This window comes from Pituophis catenifer, unplaced genomic scaffold (assembly GCF_029215685.1).
Source record: "Pituophis catenifer annectens isolate HBS135680 unplaced genomic scaffold, rPitCat1.0.hap2 SCAF_1, whole genome shotgun sequence".
In the NCBI taxonomy this organism is placed as follows: Eukaryota; Metazoa; Chordata; class Lepidosauria; order Squamata; family Colubridae; genus Pituophis; species Pituophis catenifer.
The window spans coordinates 308,648,154-308,654,153 of record NW_027256881.1 but is presented as its reverse complement, the minus strand read 5'-3'; the positions used below and the strand labels follow the sequence as shown (position 1 = coordinate 308,654,153).

General features: G+C 38.5%; 1 protein-coding gene across 1 annotated transcript in view; it reads left to right on the top strand.

The window, feature by feature from the left end:
• Window positions 1–1,633: 1,633 nt before the first annotated feature.
• The window catches only part of DICER1 (dicer 1, ribonuclease III), a 49,897-nt gene continuing 45,530 nt past the window's right edge, over window positions 1,634–6,000 (top strand). Inside the window, exon 1 of the mRNA XM_070931537.1 lies at window positions 1,634–1,722. The gene's annotated coding sequence lies outside the window, so the exon portion shown is untranslated. The remainder of the gene's footprint in view (window positions 1,723–6,000) is intronic.

Genomic DNA, 6,000 nt, shown 5'->3' with positions numbered 1-6,000 from the left:
GAATTTTGATCATGTGGCCATGGGAATGCTGCAATAGTTGTAAGGGTGAAAACTGGTCATGTCCCTTTTTTCAGTGCCGTTGTAACTTCGAACGATCACTAAATGAATTTTTGTAAGTCAAGGACTGCTTATAAAGTTTTAGTTTTTCAATATCTGCCACAAAAAAAAATCAGCCCAGCTACTTCAATTATGTATGATTCAGATGCCTTCTCTCCCTACCTCAAATGTCTTCATTCTTGCCAAAAACATATCTCCTCCTCTCTACTAACATCTCATATAGCAACTTTATAGTATTTAATATTCTACATCTTATTTTCCTCTTGACCATTTACTGTTATCTTTCTGATAGGCCAGAATACACAGAATAACTTTGATTTTGAACCACCAGTCTCTTACCTAAATTAAAAACAAGTTGCACTACACTATCCATCTTTAGTCCTGAGCCTAAGAAAACAAAACATTAACTTCAACTGCTGTAAGCTCATTGAGCATGTAGACTGACACGGCTTTAAAAGAAGCAAGACAAATTCAGTTGGATTGGGTTATGATCAGCTGCTACTCTTGATGTCTGTATGAATACATAGGATCACAGATTTATATCCCAATTGTAACTACTGAAAATCTATTGAGTAGATCAGAGACTGACACATCACTGGAGAAATGAATTCTCTAGAGATATGTTTTCTGTGCCTATCATGCTGTTGTAAACACAGAGGTATGTTAATGTAAAGCTACTGGTGGCAGTTTTGAGATTGATATAAGACTTGTAAAATGGGGTGTTGGGAGTCTGCTGGATACAAATCTGCTGGATTCAAAAACCCCTTTTTGATGGACTCCAAAACTGTACCTTTGAGTCATACCAACCTACATACGAAGTAACGAAAGTGCATTTTCTCCTGTATTCTGGGTTTCCTTTTCTAGTTTTGAACACAGAAAAATATTAGATATTGTTCTTTTCCTCAAGAAAAAAAAGGAACTTAATTTTATACATACAGCAGTCATTTTTCAGCAGAGTAAATTCTCAAAGCAATTTAACGTTGCTTTTTGAAAAAGCATCTTTGTGCCAACCTGGATGGCTGAGAATCTCCATAGACACTTAAATTTAGGTATCTTTCTTATCTATTTCTTTGGCTTATTTCTACAGTTTTTCCATGTTCTGCATAATGTTGCTTACCCTGAAAGGGAACGGCATAACCAGTAGATAAATACAGTTAATTTTGTTAATTTCGAACAGCCTAAATTTTGCCTCTGGAATAACCCATGAGCTTTTTTGAAACTCCCTTGTGATCACGAGTTACATGCAGGAAGACTGCAGCTTCATACATTCGAAGGGCACTACCCTCGCTTTCGCCGAGAAGACCCAACTCCACACCGTTGGCGCAAACACAGCCTGAGAATGCAAACTCTCCGGCTTCTGCAATAAGGAAAAAAGGGCAAGAAAAGCACTCGAAGGACTAAGATCCGGCCATCGGCGCACGTGAATTTCTCCAGCAAACTCCTCCTCCTTCTCCCAGCCGCTTTCCAACCTCTTTGGCCGTCTCCGGCATTCCCATTGGCTAATCTCTCCACCTTTGACCTCTAACCCGGCTTTCCTCGCCAATCGCGCTTGTTCTTTTATTTTATTGAGTAAACGGCGAGGAGGCGGACGGGGGAAAGAAAAGGGCACGCGGTGAGAGAGAGAGAGAGAGGAAGAGAGAGAGACGCGCTCGAGAGAGATGTTAGGTGAGTTCGTCGCGTGGGTGCCGCGCGCTTGGACACGCTGCCGGACGAGCGAGAGGCGTTGACTTTTCAGACTGGGGTTTTGCGGCGACGGCGTGGCATTGGGCCTTCTCGACGAAAGCGGGGGTGGAACCCTTTTTTTTTTTTTGCGTAGGCAGGGGCGGGGAGGAAGCTTGTCGCAGCCGGCCCCAGGTAAATGGAGGAACCTGTCAGTTGAGAGGAGGAGGAGGCGACCAAGGTGAAATGGCGGCGGCGGTACCAATGGCGGCACAATGAGGCGACGCCTGTAAACCGGGTAAACTCCGGACTGTCCCACCTGGCAGGTAGGAGGCGCCGTTGACCGTTTTCTTTTGCTCCCCGCCTCTGTTTTCGCTTCCTTGGGTCGAGTTGGAGCTTTCCAGGTTCTGCTCCCCGGCGTGAGGGTCGAGGGCCCAGCACCTGATGCTGGCTGGACTCGCCTTTCTTTCCTCTCGTCAGGGCAGCTGGGCGCCACTTGGGAACGCCGGGTCGGAAAAAAACGTGTGGAAAAAGCAGCAGCCTTTGTCTTCCATCCAAGCGGCTGCACTCGAGGCCTCTCCTTAAGTTACCCGCCGCCCTCTCTCTTTTTTCCCCCGGAGGTGGCGCGGTTTGGAAAGAGCTTCCGTGGTTTTTTTCTTCTCCCCACGACCACCCCCTCCTCTTTTTTTTTTTTTAAATCACAAAATCGGTTAATCCAGGTACATATGTCTTTGTGTTATAATAAGTTGGCGTTGAGCATTCTTGAAGGAAATTTGGGAATGGGGGGGTTATGAATTTTTTTACCCATTAACCTCTGCCAGTTATACTAGTCTTTCATATCGGATCTCGCCCATCTGGGTGCGGTGAATTGGGGTTGATAAGGCAACAATTACCGCCGTTTTGTTTGAAGTTCGAGGCGGTTTTGTTAACAACTCTCAGGAGTAAATAGCCTTGTTAAAAGAGTTCTGAAAGGCTGCATCAGGACCTACAGTATTTGCAATGTGAAGTTAATCTTTTGTAGTGGATTGAGAAGAGGGACATTCGACACCGAATTTAGAGATCACCTTTCATTCAGGGTTAGATTAGCTGCCGTTTTTTAGATTCTCTTCCTGCAATGTCTGGGCCAGAACATAGGAAAATTCTACATTTATCCCCCTTAGTTTTTTCCTTTTTTTCAGTTTCCTCCCCGGGTTGTTCTTTGGTGCTCCTCTTGGTGTAGTTTCCGAGAAATAAGAATGCCTCAATATAACATGTGGAACTACAGAGATTTTATTAAAGCAATCCCCAACCATCTATATCTTGATAGCTTTGAAATAGATGTAAGGACATCTACTAACCCCATATTTGTTTACTTTTTTTAAAAAAACCCGGCTAGGTCAGGACATTGTTGCAAGTATTGTTTTTCCCCCCACTGTATTTCTTAAACTAACTTTTCTTTATCGTTTTCAAGTTGCCACTGAACAAAATATGCCTATCAGTGTAACAGTTTTGTTGTTTCTGATTTCTAGTTGCCTTCTGTCTGTTTGGCAAATTGGAAACAAGACCCCTTAACACAATGGAAATAACAGTCTGCTGTAGAATTTTTTAAAAATGCTTTATCTTTTGAAATGCTATATGTCAATGCTATATATTGAATTAATGCTTCAAATTGTGTTTTAAAAATGTGGGAAATCCTAGGAGATTGAATTTGATCGTGATGTTTTTAATATATAAATCAAGCTTCAAGTAACGTAAACTCTCATAGTCTCAATTTGATTTGTAGGGAAAGTTCCATAAATACTCTGTGATGGTTGTATTTTTTTATAGATAAACACATTTTTAAAGTTGAATTCAGTTGATTTTTGAGCAATGTAGGAAGAATACCTTCTTAGGGAAGTTTTATTAATGCAAATGCAGTGTACAGTATGTGTTGTCTTATCTGCAACTACTTTGGGTCTCAGTAGTGTAGGGTTTCCTGCCTAAGCAGGGGGTTGGACTAGAAGACCTCCAAGGTCCCTTCCAACTCTGTTATTCTGTAATTCTGTTAGTGAGAAGAAGCTAGTTTTCTCATATTAGACTACAGGTTAGATTGACCTGGCATTGTTGTGACATCTATTAATCTGTACACTATGAGATACAGACCAGCACTACCAGATTACACTTTGCTCTAAACCAGGAACATATACATATACTAAAACTGAATGCAATGCTTTGTTTTTTCATTTCAAAGCCAAGGAATTTAGTCAAATCAGTGGTTTAGGAAAGCAGATACAGAATTGCAAAACAAGATACTGCAAAGTATGTGCTTAGCACAAGCATTTGTGTTCAAGATAAAAACTGGACCTGCTACACAGATTTGCAGAGAAATGAATGTATGTGATAGTCCTATTAAACAATTGAGAGAAACAAAAGATTGCAACTGGTTAACATCTAATAATATGAATGCATTCCTTGTATGATTAGATCCTTCCCAAACTGAAGCAGGTGTTTAATATATAGTGAAAATGTTTACAGAATTGAAAAGTCATTAGTAATTCAAAGGGATATAATCAGTGCCATGCAAGTATGCTTCTGTTCATTCTTACATCTCTATTCTCTGGAATGGGTTTTGAGAAAAAAAGTAAATGTACACCGAATGAAGGCAAATGTACACCATTCAATAAAACTCAAAATTCTATCAGCTATAATACTGTTCAATTTTTGGAGTGCTAAATGAATAATTGCAGACATAGCATCATAATCAGAAACAGCCATTTTGATTATCAGTTAAATAGAAAATTAGGATGGCATCTTTTTAAATTCTCTGTTATATTAACTGAGAAGAAAGGGGAGGTGATGTGTACCATAATGACAACTTCTAATACTAATACTAATACTATACCACAAGTTTATTTAAGATGGGTATGAAACATTATTGAACTGCCATCTTTTGCTGTAATGAAAATACCTTAATTATTGTTTTAGATTAGTTTTAACAGATGTTACTCCGGTTTATCCTATTTTGGATTTTTGAACAGAGAAACTCAAACTACTAAAAGAAGGCTAAAGACTTGTTTTGGCTTTTTAATATCAAAGAGAATTTGAACGCATTTTTCTGCATTTCATTTCTCTAACCCCTAGTTTTAATAGTTAAACTGTAAAGACATTGCTTTATAGCATAATCTGAATATGGTTTTCTGCAGTTAATTAGGAGCAGAATTTAATTTAATTTAATTTAATTTAATTTAAAAGCTTGCCTAAACCATAAAATAAACGTTTGACTGAAATTTGAAAGTGCTATAACTTCTTTGTTTAACAATGAAATTTCATGTCAGCATCTAAAAGCAGGGATGAAAATTCAAGGTGGAAAAAAACAAGCAAGATGACTGTATCCAGATTCTATCAATCCACTCTTTATTTAAAATACCTAGTTGTAAAGTTGCCAGTACCCTTAACACTGAAGGATATGTCCACAGGGTATACCAGAAATTAGTTTTCCACATGTATGTGTTCTTGCTTTATTTATGCAAGACCTCTTTATGGGGCAAAAACTTGAAAAAGAATATAGAGATTCATTTTGATCAAATTATCAGAAGAAAATTATTAGCATTCTTAATGCAACACAGGTAATCTCTTAAACAGTTTTATCACATGTAGAACAGCCATTTTTTAATTTGAGAAGCATGTTCAGAGAATCCTATAACCTTTTCAGGGCTGCATAATACAATGCAAGTTATCTTAAAAGCAGTGCAGTCTTCTAGTATTATTCACATGGTATAAATATTTTTAATTAAATATTGAACAATTCAAATATTGTTTAACAGATTTTGTTTAGTAGAACAAAATTGGAGAATTGATAATACATTTTTGAGTAATACTGTGTTGAACAGTGGCAAAATTGTAGAAAATATACAGCAGATACAATTTGGAAAACAGTTTTGCCCCTCGATTTGCATAAAGCAGTGAGGCATTTCTTTCTCTCTGTAAACATATGCACATATAAAAAGATATGCTTTCTTTCCAGGTTTTGAACACAATTGCAGGGAAGAAGCCTTGTCCTTCTTTGTGATATTTCTGTGGGTTACTTTTGGAACAGTGATCTGCAGAAGATTGGTTGGGAGTTGGGGAATGAAATGTGCAATTCCAAATGTCTGCCAAACATGTTGGAATATGCTTTTTTTCAGCACTGTTGAGTGCTTTTTCATAGTATCTTTGTCCATTCAGCAAACTGGAAGAAACTGATAGTTCATCCTGCAAGGCTGCAAAAGGCTTTTGAGGCTGCAAAAAATTTTGAGAATTGCAGTATATGTTGCAAGATGTACAGCA